The sequence below is a fragment of the Solanum lycopersicum genome, chromosome 11, assembly GCF_036512215.1.
Source record: "Solanum lycopersicum chromosome 11, SLM_r2.1".
In the NCBI taxonomy this organism is placed as follows: Eukaryota; Viridiplantae; Streptophyta; class Magnoliopsida; order Solanales; family Solanaceae; genus Solanum; species Solanum lycopersicum.
The window spans coordinates 26,032,863-26,054,990 of NC_090810.1; the positions used below are offsets into that span (position 1 = coordinate 26,032,863).

The 22,128-nt window shown below is 35.9% G+C and overlaps 1 long non-coding RNA gene across 1 annotated transcript; it reads left to right on the forward strand.

Moving 5' to 3' along the window:
• The first annotated feature begins 18,299 nt into the window (after positions 1-18,299).
• Positions 18,300-20,777, forward strand: LOC112940366 (uncharacterized). The gene is made up of 3 exons (XR_003244415.2): positions 18,300-18,403; positions 18,505-18,569; positions 20,529-20,777. It is a non-coding gene; the product is annotated as an uncharacterized lncRNA (long non-coding RNA).
• Positions 20,778-22,128: the final 1,351 nt, after the last annotated feature.

The window sequence follows — 22,128 nt, forward strand, 5'->3', positions numbered from 1 at the left end:
ACCGAGTCCCGGGCCGGGTAATGTTCGTGCGGAGTTTCTTGCATATGTCACCGAGTTCCTCACTAGAGGGCCGGGTATGTATATTATATATATGATTGGTGATGAGGATAGTTATGATGATGATGATGACGGAGATGACGTGATGATTATTTTGTCGAGCCCCTTACTAGGGAAGCTGGGCACCTTATATGTTAAATATATGCATGATTTTCACTTAAAAGGGTATATGTGTAGCGATGTTTTGTTTCGACTTGCCATATTGGTATCCTGTCATCTTTACCTTATGCTTTACATACTCAGTACATTGTCCGTACTGACCCCCCTTTCCTCGGGGGGGCTGCGTTTCATGCCCGCATGTGTAGACGCACAGTTCGGTGATCCTCCCGCCTAGGATATCTACTCTGCTGATTGGGAGAGCTCCACTGTTCCGGAGCCCAGTCGTTTTGGTACATAACTTTTTGTGTAGTCTTTTGCTCGTCTATGGGTATGGCGGGGCCCTGTCCCGTCGAGTTTCATTACTGTACTCTTAGAGGTTTGTGGACATTATGTGGGTTGTATATATATGTTTTGGGTAATGGTCTGAACATGGTTTGTTTGGGATGTCCGCTTGTACAGGGGCAGTCTTGTCGGCTGCGTACATCATTGTGTATTGCGTAGTGGCAGCCTTGTCGTCTTACGTATGTTATTATGCTTTGAATAGTGGCGGCCTTGTCGGCTCGCGTATGTTGTTACGGTTGAATGGTTATGGCTCCTTACGAGACAGGTCCTCTTTATATATATATATTACGTTGGGGTTGGCTTGATTTGATTAAATTCCATATTGTCTTAGTTTCAGTTGGTTATACTTAGCAGGTTTGTATGTGGGTGTCCAAAACAGGCACTAGTCACGGCCCATCGGGTTGGGTCGTGACACTATGAAAGCATGCTTCCCTAAGTATATGTTTAAATGGTTCAAATGTTGTCTTTGATTATATGTGTGGACCTTCATGGTTGCTTTACATGGATTGGAGTCTTTTGTATAGGCTTGGTCTTAGAAGTAAAGGTAGCATGATTGTGATTATAGGGTGATGGTGTGTGTTTGATTGATCTAGAAGTTACCTTACTGTAAATGTTGAAAGAAAAGAAGACTCCTTATGATGACTAAGTCTCCTTGTTGTTTTTCCCTAATGATTGTATGACTTTGGTGTCTATGATATTGTTAAAACTTTAAGTGGTTGAATAGTACGCCAAACATGAAAATTTAGGGATAATTTGCATAGATGATATGGTTTAGAATGCCTTGGTTGACTTACTGTAATTCCTTCTAAAGTGGTAATCACTTTTAAGTGATGAAAATGAAGGTTGATAAGTTAAGATCCTCTTGAGGTTGGATTAAGTTTCTTTTAATTGGGTTTACTCTTGAGGTTGTACATATCTTCATCATATCCTTCTATTCTTACTTAAACTTGATCTAATAATCAAAGCTTGTTCATGATAGGACCTTTGCATAAAGTATGAATTGCATGACCTTCACATGTTTCATATGTCTCGGTTGACACTATCTCAATAGTATTTTGAAGATTCTAAAAAGATTTTTGTGATCAAATCCATGTTTTTCTCATGTTGATTGTGCGTATTAGAGCTATCAATATGAGCTAGCCCTCCCCATCCGAGCTAAACCATACGAAGTTTGACATTTTATAGGCCAGGCTGGGCTGACCCATTTGTGATGTGGGCCAGGAAACGGCCGGCCCAACCCACAAGCACGTGGCCTACAGGCTTGCCGGGCCAACCCATTTTTTAAAAAATTATATATTTTATAATTATTATTAAATTAAATTATAAATTATAATTTAAAAATATTACCATAAATATCAACAAAACAATATTATATGATACGAATGTTACAACTTTGTAATCAAATTCACAAATTAAATTATGGATAATTTCAGAGACCTCTCTCCAGGTTTAGCTCTATAACACTCATCTCCCTTGTGGTTTATGATATTACGTCTACTCGCTTATTTCCATTTTCTTGTAACCATTCTTTAAATCTATTTAAAATAAATATAAATTAATTTAGATTTGATAATTTTACCCTTATATATGCAAGTTTAAATCAAATTTTAAACGATTTATCTCTATTCGTTGAATCATGTTTCTTCTTCGCTCATAAAAATGTTTAACTAGAACAAAATCTGATCATTCTTTTCTATTTCTCTCTTGAGGAGTTCATTTTTTATCTTCTATTTGAATAAATTGTTTGTCTTCTATTTGAATAAACTGTTGCTTGAAAATGATGGGTTATTGTAGCGAATAAATCTACATAAATTGACAAAGGTGAAATGGATATGAAGAAATAATGAAACATGGATTCTTTCTAAAAAATGTTTTCAAAGGCTTAATCATGATGAATTGATTATAATGTATTGTTTTTAACGTGAATTTCAATGCAATTGCATTGTGAACTCAAGTCCCTTCCCAAACTCGATTTAGCCTTATGCATGAGCATTGTGATTGTGACTTTTTATTGGTGGATTTGTGATTCTATTACATTGAATTGCTTATGTCTACTGTTTTATCAATATATCAAGATTTGAACAAGACTAGCCCATGTTCTTCTACGTGTTCACTGTAACATTAACCTTATAGTGTATGAATGTGGAATTGGATTATGTTAAGATGATTGTACCTACTTCATAGGTTAATATCATGGTTGAATTGTTTGTATGAATTTTGTATTACCGAAGTAAAGAAGGCTTGGTATGAACTAATCCAGTTTCATCTAGTCTATAATTCCAATTGCCATTACAAAAGTAATTAGTAGTTTTGGCATTAAAAGATATTTTTGGCCGGTAATTATTCCAAAAATACTATCAATTCGGCAACAAAACCACTCATACCTGGTAATGCAAGAGAAGCCATCGAAAAGCTACTGAACATCGTGAACATTTTTGGCATTGGAATAGCTATTCCGCCCATTTCGTCTATTGATTGATAATGCTATGTATATGATGTGATCTCAATGCTAGGGAAGATGAAGAATGTTTCCATCTGAGTTATGATTTCTTTATCTACTTCCCCACATGTATATTGTTGATAAATTGTTATTAACAATCAAGTCTAGGGAAATTGGTTGATGATCTAAAACTCTTTACTTTCTAGTATTTATGAGATGTATTGTATTAGATTGTAGTATGATCTTGTAGTGACTTGTACATGGTTTCTTCCATGATTAAGTGCATATTTAGATACTTCCCAATAATGTATTGATGATTAAAAAGGTGTATTGATCAATGATGATCAAAGGTTGATGAATTGATAAGAATGACTCTTCCTCTCTACTTTTTATATTATTGTAGTTGATGAAGCCTTGTATGGCGTTGTGTTGTATGGTTAACCTATGGTGGCGTTGTTTACTTTATTGTGAGTATAAAGTGTTAACTATGGGATTGAAGGCAAATTGATGTATATCTGAGTGTGTGGTTATGATGATCATACTATATGTAACTTGTGCCTAGTCCTTCTATTCTAGCTGTTGTGAATCTAGGTTATGTAGCTAGTGTTATGAGCACGTGAATGGTTATTTTAAGATCATGTGTAAGTGCTTCCATTAATGAAGTGTTAGATATTGATGACCCCTACCCATGTACCCCTATGTGAATGTGCGAATAGCTAATATTAGGAGTCTTAAAGTGTAATATGATGTTAACTTGCCTCCTATGCTAAATTGTGTTGTCTGGTCTATGCTTGGTTGTGCATTGTGGTCTTAAGAGGTTGGCTGTCTCAATGTGTTGGTTGATAGTCATTATGTGATCATGTTGACCAATGTACATACACTCATATATTATGCATGCTTACTATGTAGCAAAGGATCATGTGTCTAATGAAAGATAGTTCTCATATTAACTTATGACTACTACTATGCATCCAAGGTAAATGTTTGTTAAGTATGTTATGTATAACTTCACTAGTATGACTTGCTATGTGTACTTTTATGGGCTAGGGTATGGGACCTTGTCAATGCATTGCACATGTGTACCTTGATTAGATAGTTCTTAGGTTGTTCTTCTATGTACATGAATAAGATTGTATGGACATGTTATGAATATGACTTATATGCTATGATGTTAAGTATATGATATGATGAAGTATGAATGTGCATAGTGTCTTGGTGTGTTTATATGAAAAGATTGCTCATATCTATAAACTTATGCATAATATGAACATATGTGACATTTATGTGTTATGTGAAAGGTTTGCTCACATATAAGTATACGCACACATGTATGAATATCTAGTCAATAGAGGGGCCTTGAATGGTGTGCTCATGTGTACCCTACAACTATATATGTGCTTACATATGCTAAGTCCATGTGAAAGGGTTTCTCACATGATTTAGGTTCATGAACTCTCATAGGTTTATGACCTATGAGCTAAGCATATGAGGAGTCAATCAATCTCCTAAGCCTAATTTTATAAGATAAAGTTAATAATGACTTTCCAATAAAGGGAACTCAGCTTAGCACCGAGTGAACTTAAAGTGGGGGGTGTCCCTTCCCATTGGAGGAAGGTAGGTCATCATAAGCCTCATGAATTGGTTAGCCTCATACCCAAGGGCATAGAGGAATGTTTCCATATATACCTCAAAGTTCCATAACTATACTAGCCACATAGGATCTAGCAAGTGAATTCACTAGTATGCTAGCATGTGTTAAGTTCTACCTTGGATAGGTCAGAATACCTTCCATTGGTGTAAGGCTCTAGAACACCAAATTCCATGTAGCACCCATAGTCTTTGTATCCGTTAAGGATATAGTTTCCCTAAAGTAAAAGGGACAATGGAACTAAAGTAAGGACCCTAACTATGATAACCTAAGATTAGTTGCTTAGTGTAGGTGGGGGTATGAGAATTCACCTATGCATTGTACAAGTGGCCCTTGAGGGAAGTCCTAGCAAGGTGTTCTAATGCATGTGTCTATCTATATACATGTTCCTTATGCACGATTTTGTAGTAATTTTCTACTTGTTATGAAGATGTGCATGGTATGAGTCTATATGATGTGGTCTTATTCTTATATGAACTATGTTGTTCTCAATGACTATATGAGGATGGTTTTGTTGATATGAATGAAGTTTTCTTCACTTACTTGTTGATATATGAAATAGAGTTTTAAGGCTTGTGGTCTCATGATAGATTTACTAAGTATGTGTGAGGTTATGGGACTTCACATGCACATTGCACTAGTGGACTGTAACATTCTGGAAAATCATATGTCTAATGAAGACCCCGGTATGTCCTTAGGATAGCCTAATAGGGGTACATAGGCACCCCATTGCCCAATATTGAGAAATATTGGGCATAGTATAAAAAATTGGCTAAGGGATATTAGCCAATTTTCCATATACGAATAAGAAATATACTTTTTGGGTTGTCATTCCCAATCAAAGATTCATTGACCAATAAGTGTACCTACAATGAAGACCCTAGGCTAAAAACGCAGTGGATCTTTTATACACAAAGTACTAGGCATCCAAGTGTCAAGCCTAGTACCATAACACATTATCATTTAAAATGATCATGTAGATTAAACAGTGCCCAAGGACATAGTGAGGATCCTTGGCACAATAAGTAAACATTCCCAAATGAACCATAAATAATAGTTAGTTAGGAAAGTGCAACCAACCCATGTGCAAGCACATGTGCAATACATGCTGCCAAAGGAGGGGACCACCCTAACCGAATTCGGTTAGGGTAGTTTGGGGGGAAAACGTGCACAAGGGACCACTGGGGCCTAACCTCCCTAAAAATTCTAGACTCTAACCTACTGCCTTAAATTACTAAATAACCTAGGACTAACCCAATTGGACCCATTAGTACACCCGAAAACCTAGGGCCAAAACCGGGTTGACACTAACCTAGTACTAGTTAAAGAGACAACCTAGTACCTAACCTAGGATGATCCAAAAGGTTAGTTATGGTCCTAAAAACTGAGGGATACTTTTGTAATTATCCTAGGATACTTAATTAATTAATTTATAGCCTTAATCAATTAATTGGAATGGGAAAAGCCGAAATCACAAGCAATTTCCAGATTTCGGTTAAAACAAGAAAAAGACAACCTAGTACCTAACCTAGGATGGTTCAAAGGATTGGTTATGGTCCTAACGAATTAAGGGTACTTTAGTAATTACCTTAAGTCACCTAATTAAGTAAATTAGAAATTTAATAAATTAGTTTAAATGATCAAAACAAAATTCTTACACTAACCTAGTACAACTCTAGAAACATCCTAGTACTTAACCTACGATGGTCCAAAAGGGTTAATTTTGGTTCCAATGACTTTAGGGTACTTTAGTACTTACCCTAGGTACATAAATTAATTACATTAAGTATTTAATTAATTAATATAAAGTCGAAATGTTGACCAAAACATAGTCAACACCAATTTCCAGATTTGACAAAGTGTTATGTTCTCCTATGTTTAGTCAATTTAGGAGGGCATTTTGGTAATTGGTTAATTAATTTATTAAATTAACTTATTAAACCTAAATTGTATAATTCAAGGTCAGTTATTAAACTTAAAAATCACGTTCAAACTCATAGAAAAAAAGGGACGCAAAAAGTAAGCAAGCGAGGGAAAGAAGAACAGAAAATTCCATTGATTCTCCTAGGCGATTTCAATGTTTCTCCATGTTTTTGTTCAAGATGGTCTTCTTAGATTAAGTTCTACATAAGGTATGGGTTTATATCATGGAATTATTTCCCCGAGATTATTTTCCTTCGAACGATTCAAAAGATTTTGAAAACTAGGGTTGTTCCCGTCGTTCTCGTCGAACTTCCCTTCCATAGTATCCTTTTCGATTCAATGTTTAATAGGTTAGAGATCATGTTGTTGGTATGTGGTGCCGGCTGTTCTTAAAATGTATTCTTCTTGAATGATGAGCATCGAATGAACTTATGAATTTGTAATTGCGTAAAGTTAATCTTATAATGATAATTAATGATCGATAATAGCTAAGTTAAGTCTGTGATGTGTTAAGTGAAAATGTGGCTTTGGCTGAATGTTGACTTGTTGTTGTTGTGATGTTATGAAGATGTTAAATCCATCAAATGTTAATATAATGTTGTCCAATATGTTCTTAAAACGTTACACTAAAATACATAAACTAAGAATAGACTCAAAGACATCTATGAAATCATATCTTGAATAAATTGGCTATCTGGTTCTAATAAAGTTGGCTAACTCTGTTTGGTCAAAATGAATATATGCTAATGGATAGTAACTTATGTAAATGATTAAAAAATTGGATAAGGATTCATGCATATGACAATTTAAAATGAACATACGTAAAAATTGGCTTATGCCAAAAAGAATGAATTTGCTAGTCTAACATCCCAAATTTTGAGCCAATACTAATCACATGCCAATACTTGTGTAATAAGAGTATCAAATATATATTAAGCACTTCTAAAGTAATATAAATGAATGCATAACCAAGGGCATAACATTCATTGGGACAACTCCCAACATGCTCCACAAGAATGAACTATGAACACATGAAACTCATTGAATGAAGTGCTCATCGTCCATAAACGGTGATATGGAGCTACAACACTAAAGTAAGTAAGTAACGTGAGTTATAACATAATTAAAGGTGTGAAAATTAAGTAAGTGACCAGAATGGGGTGTAAAGGAAGTGTGACAAGTCTTACTTACACCAACGCTAATTTGATAAAAGAATACTCATGAATGAAGAAGTTAGAATGTGTGAAACTAGTCTCATTAACACCTAAGGATGATATGTATGGCAATTCACATTCATCGATGTAAATTAAGGATGATATGAAAGAACCATTCACATATCATCAATGTAAAGTAAGTATGACCAGTCATCAATAGAGTAAGTAAATCTTAATGTAGAAATAAGCCTCCATAATGCTTGGGTCAACACTAAAAGATGATAAAATGAACATTCACGTAAAAAGGGAGGAGTAAATAAGATGTATGTAATGAAATGATGAAACCCTAAAAGGGCCTTTTCTTGGAATAGAACTTATGAGATTCACTTCATTGATATTAATTGCAGGTGTCAGATTTCATGCCAAAGGGATATAGAATTGAAAGCCTTACATACCCTATCCTCGGATTGATATACTATCACGATTCAACCTCCCCTTTTTGGTTTTAATCTACAGTTTAAGTCATGGTAAACTAAAATTAGCAGTAATCACGCCGTGAGCCTTGTAAAACATTAGCTAACTTTGACTGATAATGAGCCCATACAACCCTTAACATAATGTGTATCACCACACCCTCATTCTCTGTCCATCACATACATTATACATCTTTTTCCCAAAACCAACCAAGCTGCACCAACAATTTATACATAGAACAGCCCCAAATATTCTTTATCACACAAGCAAGTATTGAATCCCCATTTGACTTCTTCATGAAAGCACACCACTAATTCCTCACTCAAACTCATACATAAGGAAGACAAAAATGGAGCAGTCACCTTACATCAATTTCTGAAACTTCTCCTTATAACTTGAATTCTTTTAGAACTTCAGCTTCCCTTCTCACTTGAAGAAAAGAAGAAAGAAAGGTATTTAAATAACTAAGGAAGGGAGCAGTAATTGCTGGAGATATTCTGCCTATGTAGTTATATTAGAGTATGAATAATATGTTTTCCTAATCATGCATGGGAGAATTAAGCTAAATCCATAAGTTTTCATTTACCTTGGTTTGCATATATAAGGGTTTCTTCAAGAACCTTAGAAAAATATAAGGCTGCTGGTTTAGTCCTTGAGGTAAGAGAGAGAGACAGCTGGAGTTAAATTTTATTTTTAAGTGTTAAAATGGTTGAAGAATATCTGCTCATATTGTATATATAGAGAGATTTATTGACTACAAAAATATCCTCTAGAACCTCCTTTTTTTGGGGTCTATTTTTAGCCACTAATTGTTCAAGTAGGTGATGCACCTGCTTGTACAGATCAAGCAGCTCAAAAGGTCAAACTAGGTGATGCAACTAGTTGCTTTAACTTGGGCTTTATCCATATTGGGCCTTGGCAGATTTGGCTGCTGGGAGTTCGTTCGTTCAAATTTTAATTTCATTTAATAGGTTTGGGATTCAAGTGACAACCCATTAATATAAGCATACTGTCTGGATATCCAAGGGCTTAAAGGACGTCCACAAAAAATTTCAGCATTTTAGACGTTGGAAACCGGATCACCAACAAAGTGGTGAGCTATAGCACACAATACTTGGAAAAATGGGGGGTATGCACGCTTCGGGGCTTGTTTGACCTTTAATATTTAAAAGCATGCTCGTGAGGGCAAACATGCTACATAGGTGATTTCTAAACGGACTTCTATAAGAAATTTCAACATTTTGGACGTTGGAAATTTGGATCACCAACAAAGATGGTGAGCTATAGCACACGATAATTAGCAAAATGGGGGGTATGCAGGCTTCGAAGCTTGTTTAACCTTGAAAATGGACCGGCATGGCTTAAAAGCCAAACTGTTGCATAGACAAGGTCTAAATGAATGTCCAAGAGAACTTTAGGCATTCTTAATGTCACAAATCCGGATGACCAGTAAAAACGGTGAGGAATAGCACACAACAATCAGAAAAATTAGGGGTATGCACGCTTCGGGGCTTGTTTGACCTTGAAAATGGCGCGACATGGACGTGAGGATAAGCGGCTACATAGAGAAGGTCTTGATGGACATCCACAAGAAATTTCTGCATTTTGGACGTTGAAAATTTGAATCACCAACAAAGATGGTGAGCTATAGAACATAATAATTTGTAAAATGGGGGTTACGTGCGCTTGGGGCTCATTTGACCTTGAAAATGGGTTGGCATGTCCTCAAGGACAACCTACTGCTTAGCCAAAATCTTAATGGACATCCATGAGAAATTTTGGTATTTTGGACGTCGGAAATCAGGATCACCAACAAAGATGGCGTGCATAGTACATGACAATAGGAAAAATTGGGGTATGCGCACTTCGGGACTCGTTTGACTTTGAAAACGGGTCGGCATGTCTGCGAGGGTCAACTGGATGCATAGACAAGGTCATAACGGTCATCAACTAGACCTTTCGGCATTTTGCAGATCTAAACTCCGGATTCACAAGAACGATGATGAGCTACAGCACACGATAATTAGAAAAATAGGGGTTATGCGCAATTTAGGTTTGTTTGTACTTGAAAATTGGCCGGCATGGACATGAGGGCCAACTGGCTGCATAGCCAAGTCTTTAAGGATGTCCATGAGAAATTTTGGCATTTAGGATGTCAGAAATCTAGATCACCAACAAGATAAGAGCTATAGCACACGATAATCGGCAAAATTTAGGGTATGCGCGCTTTGTTTTACCTTGAAAGTAGGCCGGCATGGCCACGAAGGCCAACCGGCTGCATAGCCAAGGTTTTGACGGATGTTCAGGAGAACTTTTGACATTTTGAACGTCGGAAATCTGATTGCCAACAAAGATGGTGAGCTATTAGCACATGATACTCGGAAAATAGGGGTTATGTACACTTCAAGGCTTGTTTGACCTTAAAAATTGTCCAGCGCTGCATTTTCGGTATTTTGGACGTCAAAAATCCAGATCACCAAAAAAGAAGGTTAGCTATGCACACAATAATCGGCAAAATAGGGGTTATGCTCACTTCGGGACTCGTTTGACCTTGAAAATCGGCCGGCATGTCCGCAAGGGCTAACCGTCAGCATAGCAAAGATCTTAACGGCCTTCCACGAGATATTTCAGCATTTTGGACGTCGGAAATCCGAATCACCAACAAAGATGGTAAGGTATAGCACACGATATTCGACAAAATGGAGGGTATGCACGTTTTAGGGCTCTTTTAACCTTGAAAATGGGTCGACATGGCCGTGAGGGCAAACCGACTGGTAGCGAAAGTCTTAATGAATGTCGATAAGAAATTTTGGCACTTTGGACTTTAGTCTTCTGGATCACCAACAAAAATAGTGAGCTATAGCACACGCTAATGCACAAAATTATGGGCATGCGCGATTCAGGGCTCGTTAGACATTGAAAATTGGCCGGCATGTCCGCAAGGGCCAACTGGCTACATAGCCAAAGTCTTAATGGACGTCCATGAGAAATTTCAGCATTTTGGACTTTCATATCCGGGAGCACCCCCTAGATGTAACCGTCGTCGTCGTCCTGTTTCAGGACCAAGACTAGACTCTTAGCTTACATGATTACATTCATAGGTCAAATTATCAAAAATTTAGAAATTTTCATTGCTTCTACATTGAGGTCTACATAGACTTCTACATACACATAATATATGCATCAAGTATACATAGACCCTTCGTATAGGAAGATTACATAGTCTTCTACTTATTGCACATAGATATATAGAATATAATAGTCTCAAATAATCATCTAATCTCATAACCATCTAACAAGAGTGTAATAATTTGGGCCTAGCCCATACATCAATATAACAAGACCACATATAGGTCATATAATGTTTAGTACACAAATGAAAAAGAAAGAACGTAAGAGTCTTAATACTAAAACAACTTCATAAGCTTAATAGTGGCATTGCACTCGCAAAGTGAGGACCTACCCAACTTGGATGATTGAGAATTTCAAGTCTTCTTCAAAGTCGCCTCCCAAAGCCCTTTAACGACCGAAACCTAAAATGTTGGTGAAAAATGAAGAAATGGGATTAGTACACCACTTGTACTAATTATGAGATTATATGCACACATATCTTGAAATAATGCTAAAAAGGGACATTTCATAAAGGTAAGCAATTTACTTTGAAAAGCTTCCAATAAGACCCTACCAATCAATAAAACATATTCGTTAGGTCATAAGCATGTACATCACAAGACCAACAACACTAAGTCTAATCAAGTCAACATGCATATCATATAATTGACATAGTTAAACAAGATCTATTATCAAGTTATAATAACAAGCATGAATAAGAGTACATTTCAACATAACCAAAGCAAGAACATTACTCATGATCCTCTTTTAATTCCACTTGTGCAATGACTAAGCAAAGCCCCATAACCTTACATAATCAAGTAAATCTAACAAGAACCATAGCCAATGTCCAATTTCACATAACATAACATTAAGAGTACATAATATCATATTTTAGCGATAGAGACCAAATACATGTTCATAAGAGTAATCAAAATCACATAGTGTCATTTGCATGTAAGATCATCATATACATATGATTTACATTTATAAGCATATACATACACAAGAACATCCTCCTAAGACATCCCTCAAGGCTAACTAGTGCAATGTTTAGGTAGAGTCTCATACCCCTACATAGACTAAGCTAAACCCCCTTAGGTCATCTTATTAAGAGTTCAATCCTTTAGTTCATTTTACCTTTTGGGAACATCTTGCCTTAACCTACATAGACCACATGAGCTAATATGGAATCCGGTGACATAAAATCCTACACCGAAGGAAGCTGGTCTACCGGCCACAGTAAAACCAAATATAAACATAGCTTTCAAGGTGTATCCACTTTATAGTCTTCCTATGGGGAAAACATAGTTCAAGAACTAAGAGATAGGTACAACCTCTACATATGCCACTTGGCAATTGGAGCCTCCTCTCATTGGTATACAGAAAGTGAGTATCCCTCATAGGGGATTCAACACCTCATGTGAAACTATAGGGTGAATTTCCCTCTATGGAAAGTCAACACCTCCCATTGTTAAGTTCATAAGGCCCCTTTATGAAATTTCTTTAAAACTTTTATTAATCATCATAACTTAATATAGGCCATAGGGTCTACGGTTTTATAAACATCATGGTCATCGTAGCTAAATAAGAATTGCATGAGTATAATCCTTTCATTACAATTCATACATGTGACGTTAGCACATTTACATAGTCATATCATATTAAGGCACATTGGTAAATCATCAACATCCTTATAAGATTTACATCATAGTCAACACCTCACATACCATAGTACAGACATTCAATTCAAAATAATACGAACCCTCCTATCAATCCTAACACAAGGCATACTTCAATATAACATCATCATTTAACCACAAGTAACGGTAATGGAAGTATAGAGTTCGATTGAAGAAGAATAAGTTTCATCAAGAAATCTCTTATGAAAACTTTGAGAAGAACTCTCTAGATGAAAGATTAACTAGAGATGAATGATCACCATACCTTAATGTATAAGAAAACCTCTAAAACGTGATGAAAAACCCATAGAAATCCAAGATCCAAGTTGTTCTTGAGCTTCACCTTCAATGGAACTTCTAGGGAGAATATTTTTGGAGGGAAAGTCTAATTTGTGAAGAATGGATTGAGAATGGAGTGATCACGTTTTTGATCACTTAAACACACCCAAAATTAACCAAATAAACCTAGTAGGTTCAGGTTAGCACGTGGAGTGAATTACCCATTCACCCCTTAAAAAAAACAGTCGCAGTCATGTAGTTGCAGGCAACCATCGATGAATAGCATCGACTGGTCTTCGACTAGAGAACGGGGCATCCTGCTACTCCATTGTTGGGTACTGTAGTTCCTTCTTTGAGACACAAGGCTGACCAAACTAAGTGTTGAGCTACTCCTCTTACAGGCCCTTGGGAAGTCGTACACAGAAATTTCCAACATAAATATGAACACTGAAAAGTGAAATAACTTCCACATTAGTTTCACCCAAACAATCACACGCAACATGTCCAAACATTCTAGGCACACTCAAGACACACATCTACATGTCACAAGGCTAACTTTCAAACGTCTTGGACGTTTGACCTCAAAACTTCATGAAACTCCATACAATGCTTATTAACATCATTTTTACTCATATAAGGACCTCATATTCTCATCAAACAGACATAAGCACATAAAAAACCTAAGACCCGTTAGGTGACTAGTCGTCAAACCTCTTTGTCATCCCTTGACGTTTGACTTCTAAATGACTTCAAATCACCCATGCTTACTTTTAAACACTCAATTAACATGTTAAAAAGATTATATGCTCAAGTGAGTCTTTAGACACCCTAAATCAATTTGAGGTTCTTACAATATCCCCCACTTGGGAACATTTTTTCTCGAATGACACTTTGAACACTTTAATCATAACAAGGACTTCAATGAATCAAAGAGCAGCTTACAACATTCATAACATTACCATATAGAAGTTAATGCACCAGACTTGAAAGGAACACAACTTCAAACCATTTAGCACTAAATGTACACATGGAAGCAAGACCTTTATTCACTCACTCTTTAATGCATGAAACACAGATTCTCTTATCATGTTCATAGGAGGAACATCCTTCTCCTAATCATAACATGGTCTTTACATTTTAATTTACTAAGAGCTCATCTTGCAACCATCCTTAAGTCAAACTTAGACAGATTTAACAACACTCAAGAAACAATTAGGTGCTCATACTTGAATACACATAGACTTGAGTCAATTGAATGAACAAGGATCTTTATTAGTTAGACCTAGTTCCATAAGAGTCATACTCAACCATACCATACTTATTTGTGTCCATGTGTCACGCCTTGTATTCAATGTGTACTAGTTCTATGTATATGTAGCTCAAAAATTTCCTTGTGGTATAGTTATGGACTCGGTTTCCTATGCGACTGGTGATATTAGTATATGTTTAAAGTTTTAATACCCCGTGTCTTCCAACACATATACAAATAACTAAACTAAAAAACAATTCAAACTCAGAATATAAAAAGGTGGCATTCAATATAAAAATCAAAGTGGTCAAGTGTATATTAGTGCTACGGTCTAGTAAATAATTTAAGATGGGGAAAATTGTGTAAAATAATTGAGGTTCTTTCTTGACTAAAATATGCTAGTAGGTAATAAGTAGGTGATGCACCTACTTAGAATAAGTGGACTGAATTTTATGTTAAATGCACCTACTTGGAATTGGTGGAAAGAATTTTAAAGGAGCAAGTAGGTGATGCACCTACTTAGAATAAGTTGACTAAATTTAAGTGAAAGAGCAAGTAGCTAATGCACCTACTTAAAAACATGTGGCAGAAACTAAGGAGGTGATGTACCTTCTTGCTTAAAAGTAAAGGACCATATTATTTCTCCAATTTATTAAGTTAAAATTTCCAAAAGGGACAACTAAATCACTCAAGCTTATCACCTCTCGCTCGTCACTTATTTTCAAGAAAATTACTTCCAAGAAAATCCATAGAAGTTCCAAAGAGTTCTGTTCTAAAGCATCACCATTACAATATGAAGGAAACAAGTGTTTTTAAAGTACAATTTTCAAAACATCTCCATCTTATGGAATTCAAGTGAACAATATGAATTAACATCAAGGTAAGGGGAAGAGGACAACCTAAACCTTAAAGAATCCAAGTCTTGGCAATTGAGGTTTATGTCTAGCAAGGTAAGTTGTGGAAATTTTCATCCCTATCTTGTCTTACATCATTTGTAAAAGTTTTTATGTGTTAATGAATTGTTGAGTGTTTCCTCTGTATGGTGTGATGTTGGTGAATGTTCAGGAAGATGTGCTTGTTGATAAATCCAAGGAGTAGAGTCCCCTTAAATTTTGATATTGAGCTTGTTTAGAGAATCAAAATTATAGTTGAAATTCACGGGATGTTGATCAGATACCATGAGTCCATATTGCTATTTCTACATTGTTAGGCTTAGGGACTGTTTTGTGTATCAAAAAATAAGAGGGTCCGGCTGGATATATAGAAAAGTCATGAAAATTGGTTAGAGGATAGAACATTGAAAGTGTAGTGATACACCACTTAATTAAGTATTGCATGAGCTTACTTCCTTCCATTCCTTTAATATTGTTTTCTAGACGTGATGAATCCTTAGGGGTTTCGAAGGACCTTATAAAAATGATTAGGGGAAAATAGATGGGAAGAACTCTGGATGGGATCAGTTATAGATATAATGCCAATTACTGTTTTGGTCTTAGCAAGTAGCCCAAACTTGTTTAGACATTAATATTAATTTTTATTGTTTACTCGATTGTATATAAATAATCTGAATGGAAGATGGTTAACTCATTGTGATATCCATTGATGTGCAGCAAGTTATGTACGACTGTTCGATTTCCTATTTCTTTGGCATGAATTCAACACTTGTAAGCTAAATAAGTGCTCTTGGTAGTGACTAATCCTTAAATGCAGTTCGTAATCCCTAGAGAATTAAAGTGAGTACTCTAATATGAGTTTGTTACTCAATGTGCATGTTTACTCTACCAAGTGTTAGCATGCAAGGTTTAAACTTGTTTCATTGTCAAAGTACCCCTGACATGTATTTCCCTTATATAAGTCAAAGTGATCTTGTCATACATGGTATATATGTTTATAGGATGGATACACGATCTGCCCATTTCTTGCCAACTTGCTTCAATAGTCTATTCCATCATATATGTCATGTTTTCACATGTTCATGTGTTCCCTTTATTGATTATTACTCCCATCGTCCTTAAGTTGAATTTTTCCACATTCTTTCTTGGTTCCACATTCATGTATACCTTGTCTTTGATATTAGTTGGTGAGTATTTGACTATCATATAGAGTTCAAGTCTCTTGGCTGAAAGTTATATGTCTTCACTTCATATGTGCTTAAATTTGAGATGTCAAAAATGTGTACTGAGTCATAGAAGAAGTATTACATTGGTGTCACATTTGCCTCCTACATCATTGTCATTATCGTTAGTCCATATTCATATGTCTTCTACTATTGGTTCATAGTTCCAAATCTCAACACTGATTATGACCACCAAAAAATCAATCCCGAATGAGTTATTATCAACAAAAGAACAATCTCAAAAGAGTTAAGATTATCCAAAGTATAGTCTCAATAGAGTTATGGACATCAAAGCAACATTCTCAAAGAATAGAAAACATCTAACTGAAGCAATTTGTATAATTATGGGTGGCAGCCCAGGGGCAAAGCCTAGCATGGGTCGATCCTAATTTGTATAAAAGGTTGAAGCTAGGGGGTGAAATCCTAGCATGGGTGAATCCCGATTGGTATGGAAGGATGGCAGCTTAGGGGCGAAAACCTAGCATGGTCCGATCCCAATTTGTGGAATTATGAGGACAACATCCCAGGAGTTAAACGGCCTAGCATGGGGTCATCCTTCCCTACCACTGATCAACTGGTCCTTTGCATCATATGGATTCCAAAATCTATAACTCACACAAAAGTAAAGAAAAGAATGTACCATACACCATTCCACAAGTATAAGCAAAGGTGGTCCTTTACATCATATTTGTATTTGATTCCACTTGAGCTCTCATGTCACATATGGTTGTATTATGCCTTACATTATAATTACATTCTTACGTACTGACGTCCCTTATAGGGGCGTTGCATTTCATGCTGCACGTACAAGTATTCAAAGTAGATCTCCTTAATTGTTGTTGGTGAGCTCGAAGTTGATTCGGGGCTTTGCCGAGTCTTTACTAAGCGTATTCTCATAGCATGGATTCTTATAGATAATTTGTAGATATTGCAAAGCTATCATCTATATTCATAGTTTCACTTGTCACATGTATTGGTTCAGCTAGTCAACATGTGTAGTATATAAGGCTTTTCATCATCAGTAATATGCATAATACTTTACTTTCTAATCAAAGGTTACTTGTAAAGCATGTGTTCATAGGGTACTTGCCTGCCTCACATAGGGTTGGGGTGTGACAAAAGTGTATCAAAGCAGTTCGTCCTAGGGAGTCTACAAAACCGTGTCTAGTATATATAGGCTTAGTTATGAATGTGTTGCACTCCACATTTACAATTAGGGGTTTGCTTGGACATTTAGGAAAGTTACCTTCCTTCATAATTCTGATGGTGCGATAGAGTGAAGTTAAGAAATTATTTCCAGTTGTATCAGATCTTGCTATTCATATTAACTATGTCTATGGTTTGCGGTTGTTAAAGTATCAGTATGTGACATACAAAAAGAACCTCAAGTTACCAAAAGTTTGACTAGATTCAACTCATTTATTTGAAGATCAGTTGTAAAGGTTTTTATGTTATTTCCATCTAATGATATATAGGTACCATTTGCATCATGTTGGTTCAAAAATGATTTGTTACCTAGTTACATATATTTGTTGTAGCATTTCCAAGCACAGCTTCTTAAGAGGATGTAACCAGCTCTTGAATTCTATATCTCCTCCATACTTCATGATCTATTCCCATAGAGGACACTTGTTCTTAGTCTTTGATATACATTGAATTCTCAGCGTTACACATGTTCTCGAGATTGATGTAGTTAAACCAGTTTCTCAATTTTATAGGTGGATGTATCAGTGCAATAGTGTTACTAGAGATATATCCCTAATTGGCTGGCAAGGCTCAAATTCTCATCGTATGTCCTCTTGAGTATGTTAAGGTTTGACATTTATATGGTATGTGCCAACAACCCTGAATAAGTAATAATAGCATTTGTATTCTTTTTATGGTTAAAAACATAGGATAAGTGAATAATATGAATTAACATCATGGTAAGGTGAAGAGGACAACCTAAACCTTAAAGAATGCAAGTCTTGGCAATTGAGGTTTCTGTCTAGCAAGGTAAGCTGTGGAAATTTTCACCCCTCTCTTGTCTTACATCATTTGTAAAATTTTGTATGTGTTAATGAATTTTGAGTGTTGCCTCTGTATGGTGTGATCTTGGTTAATATTCATGAAGGATGTGCATGTTGGAACATACATGGAGTGGAGTCCCCTTAAATTTTGATAAAGAGCTTGTTTTGAGAATTTAAATATTAGGTGGAATTCACGGGATGTTGATCGTGATGCCATGAGTCCATATTTCTATTTCCACATTGTGAGGCTTAATGACTATTTTGTGTATTATAAAAATAAGAGGGTATGGCTGGGTATGTAGAGAAGTCATAGAAGCTGGTTAGAGGATAAAACATGGAAAGTGTAGTCATACACCACTTAATTGAGTATTGCGTGAGCTTACTTCCTGCCATTCCTTTAATACTGTTTTCTAGACGTGATGAAGCCTGAGAGGTTTCGGAGGACCTTATAAAAATAATTAGGGGAAAATGGATGGGAAGAACTCTGGATGGGATCAATTATAGATATACTGCCAATTACTGTTTTGGTCTGATCAAGTAGTACAAACTTGTTTAGACATTAATATCAATTTTTCTTATTTACTCCATTGTACATAAATAATCTGAAAGGAAGATGGTTAACTCATTGTGATATCCATTTTTTGCAGCAAGGTAAGGCTATTCGATTTCCTATTTCTTTGGAATGAATCCAATACTTGTAAGCTTTCTAAGTGCTTTTGGTAGTGACTTATCCAAAAATCGTACTCCCTAGAGAATTAAAGTGAAAACTCTACTACGAGTTTGTTACTCAATGTGCGTGTTCACTCTACCAAGTGTTAGCATGCAAGTTTTAAACTTGTTTCATAGGAAAGTACCCCGAACACGTATTTCCCTTATATAAGTGAAATTGATCCTATCATACATGGTGCATATGTTTGTAGGATGGATGCACGATCTGCTTTTATCTTGCCAACATGCTTCAATAGTATATTCCATCATATATGTCATGTTTTCACATGTTCATGTGTTCCCTTTATTGGTTATTACTCCCATCGTCCTTCAATTGAATTTGTCGACATTCTTTCTTGGTTCCATATTCATGTATACCTTGTCTTTGATATTATTGGTACGTATTTGGCTATAATATAGAGTTAAAATCTCTTGGATGAATGTTATATGTCTTCACTTCATACGTGCTTCCATTTGAGATGTCAAAAATGTGTACTGAGTTATAGAAGAAGTATTACGTTGGTATCACATTTTCTTCCCACATCATTGTCATAGTTCATATTCATATGGCTTCTACTACAGGTTCATAGTTCCAAATCTCAACAATGATTTATGACCACCAAAATATCAATCCCAAGTGAGTTATTATCAACAAAAGAACAATATCAAAAGAGTTATGATTATGCAAAGTATAGTTTCAAAAGAGTTATGAACATCAAACCAACAATCTCAAAGATTAAAAAAATCTAAATGAAGCAATTTGCTTAATTATCGCTGGTAGCCCAGAGGCAAAGCTTAGCACTGGATCGATCCCTATTGGTATAGAAGGGTGGCAACTCAGGGGTTAAATCCTAGCATGGGCCTATCCCGATTTATTGGTATAGAAGGGTGGCAGCTCATGGGCGAAAGTCTAGCATTGGCCAATCCCAATTTGTGGAATTATGAGGACAACATCCCAAGGGTTAAAATGCCTAGCATGGGTCATCCTCTCCTACCACTGATCAGTTGGTCCTTTGTATCATATGCTTACAAAAATTATAACTCACAAAAAAGTAAAGAAAAGAATTTAGCATGCATAATTCCACAAATATAAGCAAAGGTGGTCTCCAATCCTTATCTATTGGTATTTGGTTTCACTTGAGCTCTCATGTCAAATATGGTTGTATTATGCCTTACATATTCAGTACACTCTTTCGTACTGACGTCTCTTATTGGGGTGGTGCATTTCATGCTGCAGGTATAAGTATTCAAAAGTAGATCTCCCCCATAGAAGAACATGATACTCAGCTGTTGTTGGTGAGCTCCAGGTTGATTTCGAGCTTTGACGAGTCTTTACTATGTGTATTCTCATAGCATGGATTCTAATATAGGCTTTGTAGACATTGTAAAGAATTATCTGTATTCATAGTTTCACTTGTCACGTGTATTGGTGCAGCTAGTCAACATGTGTAGTATATAAGGCTTTTTTCATCAGTAATCTGCATAATAGTTTACTTTCTCATCATAGTTACTTGTAAAGCATGTGTCCATAGGGTACTTGTCCGCCTCACCTAGGGTTGGGGTGAGACACCATGGAGGTATGTCCTTCTCCTCAACACACTTGCATGTCTCATGAGTTCATATCCAAACAAATGCACATACGTCAACTTTACTGTAACATGAGAACTTTTAAACTTTTAACACTAGCATGGTCATACAATCTTCGTAGTGAAGTCAAAATTGTAATTCACACCACACACATCACAACAATAGGAAGCCGTTTCACATAGATTTCAATTCTAGCCTAGCTATCATAAACATGAATAATTTAAGGAAATGTTACAATTTATAGGCATACACTAGACATGCCTTCACTTTTCAAAAGTGAGCCTAAAATCATGCTTTCCAAATCATAAAAGCCACAGTTTACAAGAGACTCCTCATTTTTCATTTTAAAGGAGCTCAATTACTCTACTCAAGTAACACCACTTCTTGTTAGTGGCACCATTTTTATATTTTGTGTAATATACAGCACAACATCCAGTACGAGTGTCTATGATCATGCAATAGTAAAGTAAAACAACCAAGGATTGGGGTCGTTTCCACTAGGAGTGGTGGTGAGAATTAATAGGAAAGTAAAATTATGTTCTAACTAGTTCTAGTTAAAGATATTACCGAACAAAAACATTATAAATCAATTATAGGGTGACGCAACGTCAAATATCATTGGGGTTTTTGTCACTAATAGTAAAAAAATGAAAATAACAAGATAACTAAATCAAGTGAGGGGGATTCTGGGGATGTGATAGCAATACGAGTTGAGCTAAATTTTTGAGTACATGATTTCAATAGAATATTTATAGTATAAGTGTGATACACTATGCTTTAAGGGGGACAATCTCTCTCTCTCAAGCAACTTACCCCATTTAAAATGCAATGCACTAAGGCACCCACATCCCGCATGAAGACGAGCCTATTCCTTAACTCACTCTCTCTCTCTCTCTCTCTCAAGTTGATTTTGTGGTATTGAGACCAGGCTCACTCTATTGAGCTCAGTCTCATGTTGACCCGTTCCCGCTGGCCATCAATTTACTAAATAAACTTGTATTTGCAACTATATATTCATTATGTTCATACACAACTACTAAATAAAATCACAATAAAACTATTATTAATCTATAAGAATACAATATCCAACAACAACCTTAACCCATATTAAAAAAGAACAACCCAAGAATTGGGATTTCAGTTAGACATAAACAACAGGTAGAAATTCATACCAAAATGATCTTGTATTCAAGTGGCTATGAAGATTTTAGTATTGTTACACCCCAAGGAAGAATAAATCAAAAGATCCA